Source organism: Copadichromis virginalis, linkage group LG1 (assembly GCF_057382275.1).
Source record: "Copadichromis virginalis isolate Kocher_CV1m ecotype Utaka linkage group LG1, C_Virginalis_male_GT1.1, whole genome shotgun sequence".
NCBI classification, from domain to species: Eukaryota; Metazoa; Chordata; class Actinopteri; order Cichliformes; family Cichlidae; genus Copadichromis; species Copadichromis virginalis.
In genome coordinates, this window is record NC_140618.1 from 26,909,995 (window position 1) to 26,927,520 (window position 17,526).

Here is a 17,526-nt window from a genome sequence, read left to right on the forward strand (position 1 = left end):
ATGATCCGAAGCATACCATGTCATCTGTCAAAGGGGTTGGAGGCATTATCTGGTCATGAATGGCTGCCAGTGGAACTGGGTCACTAGTGTTTACTGCAGATGTGACTGCTGATAGAAGTAGCAGGATGAATTTTGAAGTACACAGGCAAAATTGCAGAAACTGATCAGACAGTCCCTCACAGTGCAAATGGATAATGACCCAAAGCATTACTGCAAAAGCAATCTAAGAGTTTCTCAAAGTAGAGAAAAGGGATATTCTTCAATGGGCAAGTCACTCACCTGATCTCAGCCCAATAGAGCATGCTTTTCAATTACCGAAGACAAAATGGAAAGCAGAAAAACTCACAAACCAGCAGCAACTGAAGGTGGCTGCAGTAAAGGTCTAGCTGAGCATCAAAGGAAGAAATACAGCATTTGGTTCTGTCCATGGGCTGGTTCTAAACTTAATGCAGTCATTGAGTGGAAAAATGTTCATCCAAATATTAAAAACAATCCTCATATTTAAAATGATGTTAGCATGTCCATATAATAATATATTAAAACTCTCTGGGTTAGAGCTGGGGCAGCACAGTGGCACGGTGGTTAGAGCGATTGCCTCATAGCAAGCAGCTCCAATTTACCATCTGACTGGGACCTTTCTTTGTGGAGCTTTTCTGTGTCGGTTCTCTCTGGGTACTCTGGCTCCCTCCCACACTCCAATGACATACAATTAATGGGGTTGGGTGATATGTGATATTAAATTGCCAATAGGTGTGAGTATTAATGTTGCCTGGGATAGGCCCCCTGGTACCCTGGATTGAGCAAAAAAGGATGAATGGATGGATTAAAGCTAAAACTCTGCTTTTTCAGTCCTATGTTGACTTTTATTTCAGATTCAGTCTAGAGAGTGAACTTGGAGAGTCCTCAGCTATTGAAACAGCAATTTGCCCTGGATTCCTCTCACCACAATGGTAAGAATAGCAATATCAAGATTACCTGGTCCTGCCACCAGAACTCAGAGCTCTGGAGCCTGCTGGGTTATGGTGCGCATCCCAGGATCATCCAGGGATATGAAGAAAAATAAAATCTTATAACCATATCAAGCTTGCTGTCTGTCATGGGAAAATAAAACGCAGTGGCAGGTGGTCGTGATACTCAACATCCTGGATCTTCATGAGTTCCCTTCACTGGCCTTTTGATCCCAACCACCCAAGACACTTATTCCAGCTGCACATTGATTCCTGGGGCTGACAATCTGCTCCCCACTGTCGGCTCTGCACCTGATGCTGTAGTGCTTTTGTGCAATCCAAGTGAAGAGAAAAGCTGTATAGGTGTCATAAACCATTGGCTGGTACAGAATACACTGTCTACATTTCTGGTCCAGCCTCAGGGGAGCATCTAGACTTGGGGAGGGTAGCTATCAATGACTCAGCAGGATACTGCTGTTGGCCGGCAGGCTGCTGCCAATGCCAGTTTTTTACAACCTCACAATAAACGTGTGAGCACAAATATTATTGCAGACTCCATAATAAAAAATGCTTGAGTTAAAAGGCCTTGCACTCTCTGCTATCCTGGTGCCAAAGAATTTGACATTGCAGTGTCCCAGATATAATAAACTGCAACTGAGAAGTATACATGAATACGATTCATGTTGACACAAATGACAATATGCAACAGTCCTGAATACAGTCAATACATTAAAGAATACAGTATATATTTCTCAACCACTTCCCACTTCTGCCAAGTTGTGGATTGGAACATTTCAATAGGCCGCTTATCTGAGCTCCCAGCTCTCCTCTACTCATGTGTCTTAAAACAATATCAATTATTTGAACATCTTCTGGGGATGGGGAAAACTTTTTGGTAGAAAAGGTCTCCACCCATTTTATCTTCCAGATTATTAAGTTAAACAATCCTTTCAGATGTTCCTCAGAGACATGAGGTAGACCATCCTATACCGTTTATGATTTTAAATGACCAATCTATTAAAAAAAACACAGTTTGGTGTAATTGAGACACGTCGGGTCCAGAGGTTGTTATTATTGCACAACACACCACATTCCACACACCTTACAACACTCCCCAATCCCTGCTTCCGCGTGGGCGGGTCGTGATTGCGGATGCTGTGCAGGTGCATGACCCCGCAGACCACGCCCCACCACACACAGGTTACAGCGTTTCTCTTTGGAGTTGTAACAAACAAAGACATTTTCAACATACCTATGAAAATCTCTTATACCGGTACATATTCTATTATATTTGCAAAACAAAATCTAGAGCATGTAGCTCGACATCCTGTAGATGAATTACTTTATAACTTGTCACTAAAGACTCTATTTTAAAGAAAATCATACACTTTAAAGACTCCATTAAAAGTGGCCTCTTATGATTAGGTATTCGTATTTGCCAGACCTACTACTACAAACTGCTGTTTGTTTATTTACTATTTTCAGTGCTGACAATTCATCTCTTGCTTTATTGGGATAACTTCAGTCACAGTTTTGTAATATATTGAATTTATTTCTTTGAAAATTGATGTTTGATGTCTAATAATAACAGTCCATAAATATTAAACAGTGACTTCAAGTCTTTTTCTGCCTCTTGAGAGCCCCTGTAAAGATTGACTGAAATAACTGCACAATTCGTTGATCAAGAAGGTCAGCTTACACTGACATCAAATAATCTTAAAGAATTTCTACTCAACTGCAATTGTAGCTTATTTCTCATTTGAGTTGTCTTAGCTTTAATGAGCCCACCATATCAAGCTCAAAATATTTTAGCTTATCAAACAGGCCAGAGAAATATTGTGCATTTGGGTCTTTTTTGGTCTTTTTCTATGTATTAAAAATGTGAAAAAGATGAAATAACACTTAGAAACACTGAGCACTAGAAACACCACTGATGTCAATTCCACCTCTGATGTTTTAAGTACATACACCTTTGTGTCTTTTAAATACATACCCATCATCTGGCTTTTTCCCGACTTTTCCTAGGTTTAGCTTATTCATCAGTTTACAAATATTTTTAGACCACCAAGGGCATATTTTTAAAAACTAAAACTAATGATTCTCTTAAATTGAACCTTGAATAGTTATTTTGTCAAGTTTGACCTATAATAATACAAAAAAAGGTGAAAATGGATAAATTAACCTCTCCAAGAAATGGCACATTTGCCATTGCAGATACTCTTGCAGGGTAGAGTAAATGCTACCCCCCTGGAGGAGGTTGTGGAATGTTTAATGACTAGATCTTTTTACATAATATTTCTTATTTTAGTGAAAACTACACTCTAAAAATCCACAATCCAAAAATGAAACTCTTTAAAATTAACATATATTAAAAAAACAAGAACAAAACTGAACAAAACAAGTTCAGTTCGCTGGTTGGTGTTGAACTCTGTGACTGATTTTATTACAGAAGCCAAGCAATCCCTCTGGCTAAACATACCAAAGACACACAGCAAAATCGCCAGTGTTAAATTGACACTGTGAGTGTTAAATTTAACACTAGAAAAGTGTCTATATGTGTCCACTCTTTTGAGTGTTAAATTAACACTTTTCAAAGTGTTATATTTTTAACAACGAGCTAGTGTTATTTTAACACTGCACAGAGTTAAAAATTAACACTGAGTAACACTGACCAGTGTCAAAAATATTCTACACTGGTGTTAAGTGTTAAAAATTAACACCGAATAGTGTTGGTGGTACTTTACACTAGCCCTGGTGTTAAAAAATTCAACTCTGAATAGTGTTAATTTTCTAACACTAACACTAGTGTCAGTCAAATCATTAATACCACCAGATTACAATAAACTCCCATTAATCTCTGATATCTCTACTGCTACAATTAACCCCCAACATCCACCCATTACAAAGAAATACAAGACATTAACGTTCCAAAATACTTTGTATTCAGATACACCACAAGTAAACAAGTCATACAAAATTACAGTATGGGACAATGTACATTTTGTCATCAGTGCCATTTGAAAATTGCCTATCATAAGGTCTATAGTACACCAGATCATCTACAGAGATCAGTGCAAAGACATCTAATCCATCCTCAATAACAAATGCATTTAAGTGATCATTGAAATATACTGTTGAGACCTTACAAGTTAGAAGATAAGTATTGAAATCGCTAACAATTATACTGACAATCTGTCATGGTCTCCGCTCCTCGTCAGCTGACAGCCGTCAGGTGTTTTGTTTTTGTTTACCTTTCTCTCTCACCTCTGCTCTCCCTTTCTCTCTCGCCCTCTTCCATTCTCTCTTTCTCCTGCCGGGGCGGAGCTCAGTATGGGCTCCTGCCCCTGGCCTACGCACCTGGAGGTGATCAGCACATCTGTCGCTGATCATGAAAGATTGGAACCCTTCTTAAGAGGGCGAGTCTGCTCTACTCGTCGCTGGATCGTTGAGTCATCAGCGTCAGTCGTCCTGTATTTTGTAAAGTCAGCTTATGAGCATGTCTGAACCAGGAGACTAATGGTTTTTTTTCTGCCTGTGCATAGATTGCCTCTGGACTTGTTCTTCCCCTGTGCCTGGCGACTGAACGGGAGCAAGAGAGATAAAGGAGAGGAGATGTGCTAGGACTGAATGGAAACTTTCCCTTCCTGGACTCCTGCCTCTTTCACTCCTGGACCCTGGAACCCCGGCCCCTTTTTCCTTTGACACTATTATGTGTATATATGAATTCCACTGTAGGAAACACTGTAAATAAATGCACCTTTTGAAGACACTAGTGGTCTGCGCGTGAGTCCGATCTACGAAACCTGACACAATCTTACTGAACAAAGGCATCTCATTTTCAACACCAGAACAAACATACATCCCAACTTGATATTCTGTACCATAACTTTTGACCCAGGAAGTTGTAGAAACAATAGAAGAAACATCAAACATTTTATTCAGTGCTTCACTGCCTTTTAAGCTGCTGGCCAAGACTTCATTAATGGGGCCGAACTGTAATCTTTTAAAATAAAAATTTTCAAAATGAAAGGCTAATTGATTCTGATGTTTTTTTACTAGTGTTTTTGTGATATTTTTAAAGTTCTTTACAGATCTTTTGAAGAACTTGTGCTTTGCTTCAAATCTCATGCACCACATATGTATGAGTGGCCCAATTTTTCTAATGCAGCGTGGGTAATGGATCATTAGGTGGTGCTTTGGAATCAAATTCCGTTCTGGAAAGAGAGATTTGAAAGCCTTGTGATGATCGGCAATCAGATGTTTCAAATAGCAAGTCATGCCATGAGTTAAAATGGGTGAAAAAACAATGTTCACAATTTGAACTAACAAAAGTAGCAAGTTCCAATGTCCATCATTTCTGCAAACGATATCTCCAAAAATCAATGGGCTATTCCGCAAAAGACACCATGACTGCACAGCATTAAGCCCAAGATCTTTGCTGTTGTCATCCAGTTTTAGCCCACCTGGCCTGTTCCTTCTCTGTGCATATCCGTAGTTAAAGCTTATAATTCTCTGTGACAATGAATTCAAGGATATCAAAGAGGTCTTAATCAAGTACTGAAACACAAGCTTTAACTCATACTGCACCACTCCCTCTAGTAGATCATGCATTATGTCTACAGCATAGTTGTCTGAAATATGGAACAGCCGAAGTGAATTGAGTAAACAATTTCTTTTTACACCAAATGTTGAGGCCAAAGCAGGATTTTGTTGAATGGCACCACAGTGTTTGTAATGAAGTTCTTTGGAACGCAGTGTTAAGCCTACATGATCTTCACTAAAAACTGACTGCAACTCTGTCTTATCAGTTAAACAAAATCTACAACAATAGTTTGCACTAAATGATTCAACAAAACCAAAAATGCTATGTAAAGCCAAGTTGTCACCTGTAATCTGAAAAAGCGAACCTCTCACAGGTGTGGCTGAAAAGGGCACTTGCATTCCTTCAGTTTCTAAAATCTTTAGATCATCAACAAGTGGCTTTAGGATAGGATCAAACCCATATTTTTTTAAGTCTTCTGAATGAAAAAGGGCTACAAGATGAATGTTCATCAACACAGAATTTAACTCTGGTGGCAAATTTCTCAAAACAAAATAAATACAACCAAGTTTGTGCACCCCCTTTTTTGAGCCTAAAGGATTAGCAGTTTCAAAATCGTCATAGTAGAGCTGGATCTGGAGAGCATGTTCTTGTTGTGAGAATAAACTGTGATTTTTGAAGTAGGAGCCGTCATTTAAATCTCTGTACAATCCCTCCATGTTTAGTTTTTTTTTTCTGGAAACTGCTACAAAGTTCACTGTTTCGAAACAAAGATGAAAGGGATCCCATGATAGGAACGTACATGAATTTATCATTGACAGGAACTTGCCTGTATGTCCCTGTTGTTCTATCTTTGCGTACATCAAAACGCACACCAAGAACATGCTCTATGGGTTCAACTATTTTCCATTTTTGCTCAAAATATCTTATCCTTTTAGATTCTGTGTTAAGACATGAAAATGGATTTTCAAGCTGATCAAAGCAATCCTCAACTTTTTCTAAGGTTTCTCTTGATGTATCAGTTGACAAACAGTCGACAACAGATTGTTTTGCATGTGCATGGATGTCATTAACCAGTTCCTCCAATGAACCAACTAAACACTGTACAGTACTTTCAGGAACTCCTGATGATTGTACTTGAGCAATAACAGAGCTGCACATGTTCAGTATTTGCCTTTTTTCAACTGGAACCGGTGTAGTTATTGTCATGGGATGAGCCACATTTACAGGCTGTGAAACAGAGGTTCCATCGTTAGGTACAGGCTCAAAATTGTTGATGACCTCAGAGTGAACGCAGTCTCCATGTGCTCGGAATAAGTGCCGCTTGTAACCAGAGTACGTGTGAAAGATAAATGAACATCCAGGCTCTCCACAGGTCAAACGTACAAACTTTCCTGGGTACAAACCATGCTGGAACTTCAAATGTCTAAATAACACTGAGCAACTTGTGTGGTGTATCTTGCAAATGTAACAGATGAACATTTCCAGTCAAAGTGCTGAATAGTGGATATCTTTAAACCGTACAGTGAAGACTTCCTCTTGTTTCATTGACCCGAGGACTGTCCTTCACGCTGCCAACATCAATGCCATACACTTGATGGTCTGGATGAATGTGTAGAAGTTGTCCAATGCCTTATCAAAGGACACAGCAAATTAAAAAATGTGCCTTGAAAAGTTTTGCCTTGTCAAAACCTGCATCTCCCATCTGTGTCACACAGGGAATGACCTTTTGATCTAGGACAATGTAGAAACTTTGGGTAGAAACTTTGGGTAGAAACTTTGGATGATGTTCTTTCTTTCTCCAACCCACAGGACGAATGGCTGAGTGGGGCCAGCCTTAAGAAAAGCCTCTGTGCTACCTCCCACCTGAGGGAGAGAAAGAAACCAAGTGATTCACATTAAACAAAATTGATAATCTGATGTTGAGGCATTGCTGTTTGAAATTATGACAATATTAAAATGTTTCACTCCGCGCGCACAATTATTTTTGTTTCAATGTGTACATTTAGTTTTAATAGAAACAATGACATGTCAGTCCTGCAACACCAAGCTTGTCTGGGATAGATACATCTGCTGCAGGTTGGATCACCTTGCCATCTTAAAATATCAGCCGTTGATAATTTGCATCTGTTCTCATCAAAAGAGAAATATACAATTCTAAAAAGCATACCTTGATGAATTTCATTAGGTGGTGAGCAGCATCTGATGTGCTAATCTTTGAAGACGTCCTTCCCTTAGATGTTGGAGTGAAGTGAAGCAGCAAAAGATGGCAGCCGCCTCGCAGTCCCAAACTACAGAATAGAAATTAAGATCATCACAATTACTGTCATTTAAAGGACCACAGCAGTCGTTTTTCCACGTTATGTAATACCATGATGACATTTTAGACACCTGATAATTTTTCTAATAAGGCAGTTTTCCAGCGCCTTGGTATAAAAATTCATTTCTAGAGACTTAAAATCTTCTGGCCACCAAGTGAAGTAGATATCGAGTCATAACAATAGTAAGATTATGTAACTTTTTTTGTGTTCAAACTACATTAAATGTCATTTCAGGTTTAACATGTTTGTAAGCTTGTTTTCATACCATACAGAAATGAGTGATATATTGTGTTGTGGGAATTAAGCAAATGCTGTAAAGGCATGCAAAATCTACCATTTCCAACTTACACTTACCAGCCTCGTTAGAGTAACGCTGTGCAGAAATGAGCAGCTCATCCAATTCTGTACTCTGGGACAGATTTTTGCAATCTTTGATGATCCTTGGCTTGAAGAATGTTGGCCACTTTGCAAGGAACTTACCAGACACTTCCTCCCCAAAAAACAGCATTGTGAAGTCTTGGTCAATCTTAAACACAAAGTGTAACAACAGAAACAACACATTAACAAGAAAACAAACAAAGGAACCACAAAGCAGTCATTAAATTATTTTATGCCTTACCAAGCCAGGTGTATCCAGAAATCTTGGGAAAAGGTCCAGGACAGTAGAAGCTATGGCAGGTTCTTGAACCACTTTTTGCCTATGTTGAAATGTCACCTTCATGTTGTCTTTGACATGTTTCATGTCAGTTGAGTGCCTCTTCCTTGCATTTATCACCTGACAACGGCCTCACATTTGAACACAAGTTGCGAAGAGTCTTGGGGCTGTCTTGAAAAGCTGACTTTGATTAGTTCATCTCTTCTCGGGAACCAGCATATCACCACCTGCCAAGAGTAAAATAAGGTCCAGCATATAACACCATTTCTTTGCAAAATATCTAGCATGTCTAGTCCCTTTAGACTGAGTTAAAATTAATTTTGTTAAGAAAAACATCCTTGATCCATTTTTTAAGTAGTACAAGCTGTGTAACATGACTGCAATACAGTATTCTCTCAACTATCACAGGGGTTAGTAGGAACCATATTTCTATTTTATTATTTTTTATATATTTTAAGCGATAAAAACCCTCCCCACAAATATTCCTGACAATGTAGCGTTTGGTTTGTTCGTTTTTAAATTTCAAATATTGTATAACAAGACAAAACTGCAAATATGAACGCATCCCCCCCTCTCCCTCTTAACTAACCGATGCCTTTAATTGAACTACCAAATTAACACAATGGTCCTCTCTTTCTGGTCAGACACTTTGCAGCACTTCTGCTGTAATTTTATTCATATTTAACAAAATAAAAATGCAGAAATAAGTGTACACATTAGTTTTTGACTCTCACTGAACTAACAAAGCCAATCCCTCCACATGTTTGTACTCTCTTGTTACCTCGGCCAGGTCCGCGGCTCTGAACCGTCGTAATGACACCTCTGGCCAATACGCTGGGTTGTCGGGCTTGTAGCTTTACTGTCAGCGAACACAGTGTACAGTCGAATCTTAACAGCTTTCTTACAACCAGGCACTCATTTTGGCGGCAGTGGTTATTATTATATTTACATGCTCTCTTCTTCCATTTCTCATCGGTAACAGCTCTTACTTTCTCCCTCTCTCGCGCTCAAACACACAACGGGAGGGGCAGTTCCACACGATCTACACTTACACTTTTCAGGAATCAACTCCCGATGTGTTATTTTAACTCGATTAAGTGTTGAACTAACTCGGAACTCTGTTGAAATCTACTAACACTGAAAAATCAACACTGGCATTTTTGCTGTGCACTTATCAGTGGCTTCCTCAAAGACTACTGGTAAATTCCCCTTTTGCTGTCAGCAGTGAACTTGATCAGTCAGCTAAATGACTGTATTCTGCTCTATTTTACTAATTACTTTTAAACAAGTAAATTAGGAGAATCTACATATGGGTATTTTTAGCATGTCTGTAACTGTTCTGTACAGTGTTTTCTCTACTCAGATAACTTAAAGGTTTCTACCACTGATGGGCTGCTACCTCCCAGTTATTTGGCAGTCTTAGTGCTGTTGTAAGCTAATGTTACTATTCTTTTATAAACTTTATTAATTGTTGCTAGTTAATTTAGCTGAGCTAATGATACCAGCATTATACCCAGGTTTCATTGTATTCTGCATGCATAGAATATAAAATAAGATTCAAAGAAAATCCCCTATTTAGGAAATATAACTTCTGTTACAGCAGCTGGAAGGCTACTACTACAACTACTAGTATTGATGATAATAATAACAACAACAGCAATAATAATGATAATGATTAAACATTTTGAAACTCAACAAAGCTTTACAGAATTTTAAAATGTTAACATTAATGAATCTTGGTAGCCGACAAGCCACCCAGCACATATTGATGATGACATCCCTGGCTAAACTTCTAATACAAAGCTTTGTTGACCACTGAGCAGATACAATAAAAAAGACGTGGTAAATACACATGCAGCAAACAGCTCAAGATTAACAGATGTTGATCAGAAAGACTTCACAGGATAAATCCCTTTCAATGCAGTGTGACCAGCAGAAAAATATGTAATCACAAGAGCAAGCATTTACCAAGTGACACTGTATCATACTGTAAGCGCTCATATCTCGCCCCCGTGTTTACACGTCAGATTAGCCCATTATAAATTCAAAGTTCGTTTTGTTTTATTCCAACTATTTTTGAAGTTTAGTAAAAGATAAAAGAAGTTGGTATGTTTTGACAAAAAAGATGATCACCCCTGACTTTAACAAGGCCAAGAGTTTAACCTCATAGTTTGTAAAGCCAAGTTAAACTGTGATTTCAGTGAAGTTTCAAAAACGCAGCCTAGCCCAGCTGTCACAGGGCAGGTGAGGTACAGACTGGACAGGTCGCTGGTCTCACTATGCTCAAAAAGACAATGAAAAACACACAGCTTAGGAAAAAAATACTGTTCGTATGGATGAGGCTGTACAGAGACTTGAATGGAACCTTTAGGATATGACCATCCTGAATCTGTAATTTGTCCCCTAACACTTCTGGCAAGGTTGCTTCCATGTGGTCAGGTGTGCAGGGGCTTGACCGGTCGATGTTGAGCTTCCTTGCACACTAAGGAGTCTGGCACTCGGGTCAGTGGTAATGGCTGCAGCCAGATGGTACCTATCCACTTGGGACGAAGGACACAGACATGCTGGTCACAGTTTAACTTTGGAGGTTGCATATTCTAGCATTATTTAATGGCTGATTACATGCATCATTTATCACAATTATGTCTTGATATAAGTTTGATGCAAAACACAGCAGAGGCTTGCTGCATATTCAAACTTTGCCCTCTCTTGTCTAATCAACCCCAAAGAGGGCAGCGAGGGAAAAATGGCAGAAAAACACACAGATGCAAATAAAAAAAGCAACAATAAGAGTTTGATTATAGAATAATTTGGTTCTCAAAGCAGCAAGGACAAGTGCATGCTGAAGAGGGATTTAAAGAAAAAGATCTCTATGAAAGTCAATGATGCATCTCACACAAATCGATTTTTCTTTTTAATTGAAGGATAATGGGATTGCTCTTTTGCTAAAAAAAAAAAAAAAGGTTTATCTTAGTGCTGTCAAAATTATCGCGTTAATTGTTAAGATCAACGCGAAATGTTTAATGCATTAAAAAAATTTAACGCTGATTTTGTTTTTTTTATTAATTTCCTGTAATCTAAGACCTTTAAATTCATGAGCACCTCTGGAGGAGGGGGCAACAGTGTGCTATGCTGGCGTTTGGCCTGACAGAAATGATTAGAAGAAGAAGAAGAAGTGACACCATGCTACTATCTAGCTAACACTAGCTAACACACGCAAGCATGGACGAGGGCGGACTTTTGGGTGGAAAGTTTCTCTTTAAGAAGTTGCCTGATGGCTTGTTGGACAAAAGGAGAGTAAGATGCACAATTTGCAACGCTGAATTCAAGTACCACAGAAGCAGTTCATCACTGGCGTATCACCTGAGAGCAAAACACCCAACTGAATCCACCTCTACGGGACCTCGCCAGTCTACGCTTCAGGAGTATGGTGCTTGTGGACGAATAACAAAAAATGTGAGAGAAAAGGTAACCAATTCCTTGGATGTTTGGATAGCTAAAAACTGCCGACCAGTTAGCATAGTAGAAGATGATGAACTGAGAGAAGTCATTCGTGCTGCATCAGGAGATGAGTGTTACAATCTGCCCTCGAGAGGAACCATTGTGTCGAGACTGCACACATTGTATGGGGACCAGAGGGCTCAGCAGTCCAGCAAGCTTGTGCAAGTAAGGAATGTCGCTCTCACCGGAGACCACTGGACTTCGGTGAACAACGATAATTACTTAAAATATAAAGAATAAAAAAATGTAATTGGAGCCAGGCTATTAATAAAGTAATTGAGATTAATCGCAATTAATAACAGAAAATTGTGAGATTAGTTAGTTAATTTTTTTTAATCTATTGACAGCACTTTATCTACATTAAAACTAAACTACTACAGAATTACATAGTCCATAAGTAGTGAACATAAATGAGCCTCAAATCTTTTTAACAATAATAAGTATAATTCTCTAATCCAATGTACAAATTTCACCTAAAAGATGTTTTTAATGTGTGATTTTATTGTTTTTATGGAGTTCCGGGAAAAGTTTTGATAGAATTGCAGAAAATCTGAGTAATCCTGAGTTTTGAATACAGTCTCTTAAGCTGTAAACGCTGTAAGTATTAATTCCATGCTGTGATGTTTTTGGCTCATCAAAAGCACATTTTATGTATTTCAAATATGTGGGCCAGAAGCAGCCATCAACGAGGCTGTGGGGTCTGGCACTGTGTAGTTGCTAGAGCACCTCCTTTTTTTTTTTTTTTTTGCACTCTTCTTATGCAATGGAAATAAAGAAGACATTTTAAATATGTTGAAATTAGAGCTGGGCGATATGAGATTTTTTCATATCACGATATGTTTTTTTCATTTCAGGCGATAACGATATATATCACGATATGAGCCAAATAACTATATTTGTAAGATTTAAATGTGCCGTTGCTCACAAGTAAAATGTGAAATAATCAGCAGCTTGTTTTTATTTAAATATTTATTTCCCATAATAAGTTCAACAGGGTAGATGTACTTAAGGAACATGAGACTTTTTCAGATAAATAAAGGCAAATATTGCAAACTACACAAAAGGCAGCCACTAAAGCGTTTAAGTTTCAAAATAGAACAAACAAAACAGACTAAATTGTCAATTCCACTTAGAAACAAAATATTAATTCTAAAAATAAATCTTAGTTTGTTTTACAGAAGAACAGACAAAACTGACTAACTTTTGTCAATATCAAATAAACTGAGAACTAAAAGGAAATTCTCAATCTCTCCTTGTTGTATAGCTGAGCTTTTCAAACACTTTTAACAGTTACTTTAGTCTGACAAAAGCCGAATGACGAATTAGCGCTTCCAGTCAGAGACTGAGGCTACGTCCACACGTACACGGGTATTTTTGAAAACGGAGATTTTCCGTTTTCGTTTTAAAAAATAATCCCGTCCACACATAAAGGCAGAAATGAAGGAAAATGCTGCTATGAACATGCCAAAGCAGCAGGTGGCGCTAGATTCCTAACCGTGCCGAAATGTTGGCCAATCAGAAGTCTAGAAGCCTCGGTGGGAAAAAGTAAACAAAGCTGGGGCATAGAAGCAGAACCGAGTCGTATGTGTGGACGGACAGTAACTGTGTGTATATGTAAGCATTTAAACACTGCAGAGAGTAGAATTAACAGTAACAGTATTGTAGAAATTCATTTCACCGAAACAATAACGTGGCGCACAGTGTGACGCATGCACCAGTTTATTGTATTTCCAGACTTGTTTTCGGCACAATTTACAGTGCATGCTACTCTGTTTTTGTCAGACTTGAAATAGCCGAAATACCTTCACACTACGGAGCTTCTATGGCTCTTCCGTTTGACAATCTCTCCGGCATTGGAACCATCATCTGTTTTCTCTTCGGTCACGCTCGGTTGATTTTTCTAGTCGGCACACTCATTTCCTCCATTACCCGCTGGCTGCTTCCCAAACAAACACACGTGCGGCTTGGCACTTGTGCTGTACGTAACAAGTCACGCTACGTGACGCTGCGGCTGTGATTGGTTCGGCTCTGCGCTACTTAATTTGGATTGGCTGACCTTTTTTTTTTTTTTTGAGGACAAGAGCGGCGAGGTCTATCGCGATAGCGTAATTTCTCTATCGAGTAAAAGTTATATCGCGATACATATCGTTATCGTTCTATCGCCCAGCTCTAGTTGAAATGATATTCTGAAATGAGTCTGCAGCATTTTGTCAACACTTCATCCTGGGATATCACTTGGCCCTCCTGTGTAGTGTGCTGTGTGCACATTTGATAAAGTGCTTTCGCAATTTCTCATGCCTGTTAAAAAGCAGGTGCAAAGCAACAGTGATTTAAAAGCTGTCGAAAACAAAACTGAAGTCTCAGTGATTGCAGGGAAAGAGCATGCACAGCACTCATGGTGTATTAGAAAGCCTCAGTGAATTACTTCAAAACAAAACAAATAATACAACTTCTAATGAAGAAACAAGGTGATAATTGGATGAAATACCTGAGCGTTTAAAGCAAACAAAAAGGGATATTTAGTGAACTGCGAGTAAACTATATTGATTGCTTTCGTTTACACGTGTGCTTTAAGCTGTGAAATCTCTGGAGATTTTATTTGGTTGGAAAGCACAAAAACACATATTCTGCCATTGCTTACCAGGTCTGACATCAGACTCAGTACTTCAGTTTTAAACGTGGTTTATAACTACAGCTATAATGTACTACACCTATGCGTGTGATTAACATGCAGAGCCTGTCACTGATGGTTAAATTAGGCTAGCATTTGAATTGAATGTTAATTTGCATGCGGATTTTAACACAACATAACAGTTCAAGCTGCACAACACCTTTGTGCTGTAAGGTAAATGCAGGTAGGCATTTAGTTTTTGAGAGTACCAGCTTAACAACACTTTGACCTTTAACCTCTTGGCCTGAAATTTCTGAACAGAACCTTTTGTTCTTGGTAACTTATTGCATATACTCTTGATGTTGTGTTCACCGAAGTATGATACTGCATTAGTTAACAATGAACATTCTCATTTTTCTTCTTCAGTATATAGTGGCGAATATTAAACCTAGCAGATGTCAAACTTTGAGAATACCAGATTTGGATTTGCAAGCACCAAGGGAATGATGTGTTTGAGGGGTGCATTCACATTTTTGATTGGATTATGTAAAATAAAAATTGAATTCTAAATCCATTTGACTGAGACTAGGCGAAGGCTGTCCAGGGACGGAGACATCATTATGAATATTAATTGTTAATAATTATCCTTCTCCTCAGGGTAACTCGTTTTTCAGGACAGTGGAAGTTGATTTAGAGGGAAAAAAGAATGATGGAGGTGGAGAGACGGCGGAAGAGCAAGAAAAATAAGCAGGAATGGGTGTGTTGGGTGGGGTGGAGTGAGGGGTAAATCTGCATCAGTATTTTAACTGACACCAACAGATTTTCTTTAAGTTGTCAAGAAAACTCTCTGTTGTATACATTTCTTAGTGACTTAAGGCATTAATATGAAATCCAGATTAGCGTCAGACCATCTGCTTTTCAATATTTGTATCCGCTCAGGGGATTTCATTTAACACCAACAGTGTAAAGAGAAGTTTCACATTTTACAAGTGGTGCTGTCTATATTGAAACTCAAAAAAATATTTCTTCGCTCGGTTCATTTCAGTTTTTCAGGCTTGATATTCTCAAACTTTTTTCAATTTGAGACTGTTGTCTTAGTACACACCCATATGGAAAAGATATATATAAATCTTATAAAGTTTGTATCTGTCTTGTGTGAAACTTGTATGAAAAGCATATAAGTGTGAAAACAGATATAAGATCCCTTGAAAAATTATATAATGAAACTTGTATGTTTCTGATACTTACTAAAACAATGTATGAAAGTAATGCGAAAGTGGCCACTTTCATGAGTAAATCATGTAAGCCTTATATGATTTACTCATGAAAGTGGCCACTTTCATGAGTAATCACATATAAGTTTTTACTATTTCTTTTCCGTATGGGCAACCCCACCTCACTTGCTTTCAAAGATTGAGTTGATAAATATATACAGTATACAGGGCCAGGATTTCTTTGTTTTTTTGTTTTCTTACATATTTTTCACACTTTCAGTGTTTGACATCAGCAAACATGTTTTTAATATTAGATAGCCTGAGTTATCTTGCATTATTAAGGGGGGGGGGGGGGGGACTAAAAAACCTACCTTGCCCATGTGATAAAGGAAACACCTCCTAAACCTAGAAAGTACTTGTGTGTCAAACAGGACAAAAGAGAGACTTTAATAATACAAAGTGATTTATAAACACACAGAGGGCGAGACATTTTTGAGATATTTTAGCCTACTTCACTTTGTCAGAAAGGTTCTATTTAGCAGATTTCTGATTGAACAAGTGCAAAAACTAAGAAATTAGAAAAAGGGCCATTGCTTTTTCAATGCACTGTACATGCAAAACAAAAACTATTTAAATAATCAAAGTTTAACACAATCAAGTTGTTTTATAAGCACTCACATAAACAAACAATATACATAAAACATAATTTAGATATGAAAGAAGGGTGGAATGTGGTACATGGAAATAAAGATGGCAAGAGTTAAGCGTTAATGAAGGGTAGCTAAAGCCACCAAATGAACACAGTTAAACCGTGTTTGCCACAGGAGGAGCATTTTAACCTTTAACAGATGCTTAATTATGCATAAAAGCTGTATAATGGGAAACACAATCATAAACTGTCAGCAAGGAGACTCCCCCTTACCTAAACAAAGTCTCCTTTGTCTGCCTACCTTATATGTTGCTAAACACCAAAATATATTAGCTGTGAAAATTTTGTCTGTCATGGTGTGTGGTCAAGAAAGAGGTCAGGCAGTCCTTAAGGTAATTTACACTTTAGCCCTCCCACACTTAATGAAATGAAAATAACCTATACATACATTAATGATCAAAGGCATGAAAGACACAGGTTCTTTGAGACTTTCCAAATTCGTTTGCTGCTATCAACAAAACATCTTACAGATAGATTACATCATCTGTAAAGATTTACTCTTATCTGAAATAATCAGAAAACTAATGCAGTCCAAAGTGTTTTGAAAGCTTGGCCCAGTGACAAGTATGACTCCTAAAATAAATAGAAATAATAGAGAAACAGAGAAATAATAGAAAGTAGATATAAACTCCGGTATGTGTCCCATCTACTTCAAAAATAGCCAAAGCTTCACTTTTTCATTGCTTATTAGAAAATCAAGCTATGATTTAAAGACACTGGACGTCTCTCTATTGGTCTAAAAAAGTACATGAAGAAATGCAGATTCTGAACAAATCATTTACAGGTGAAACCAACACACGAAATCTTCAGTGTGCACACTGAGCAGTCCAAGTGTGAGCTGGACAGCCTTAAACATCCATATCCATATAAGACCTGCCTGAAATAGACCACTAATAATTTCACCATATTCCCCACTGCCTTTTGACAACCCCTTTTCAACGCCTTCCGGGGACTCCCTCCAGTGCCAAGAGATTTCAGTCACCACCACAGGGGATGGATGCTTTTCCCAGTAGCAAATTATTAGACCA

General features: G+C 38.2%; 1 long non-coding RNA gene across 1 annotated transcript; it reads right to left on the reverse strand.

Moving 5' to 3' along the window:
* Positions 1-7,250: 7,250 nt before the first annotated feature.
* LOC146718873 (uncharacterized) lies at positions 7,251-9,251 on the reverse strand. Its single transcript, XR_014920474.1, has 4 exons — positions 8,428-9,251; positions 8,163-8,334; positions 7,658-7,778; positions 7,251-7,353 (listed from the first exon to the last, which is right to left on the reverse strand). It is a non-coding gene; the product is annotated as an uncharacterized LOC146718873 (long non-coding RNA).
* Between the last annotated feature and the right edge of the window lie 8,275 nt (positions 9,252-17,526).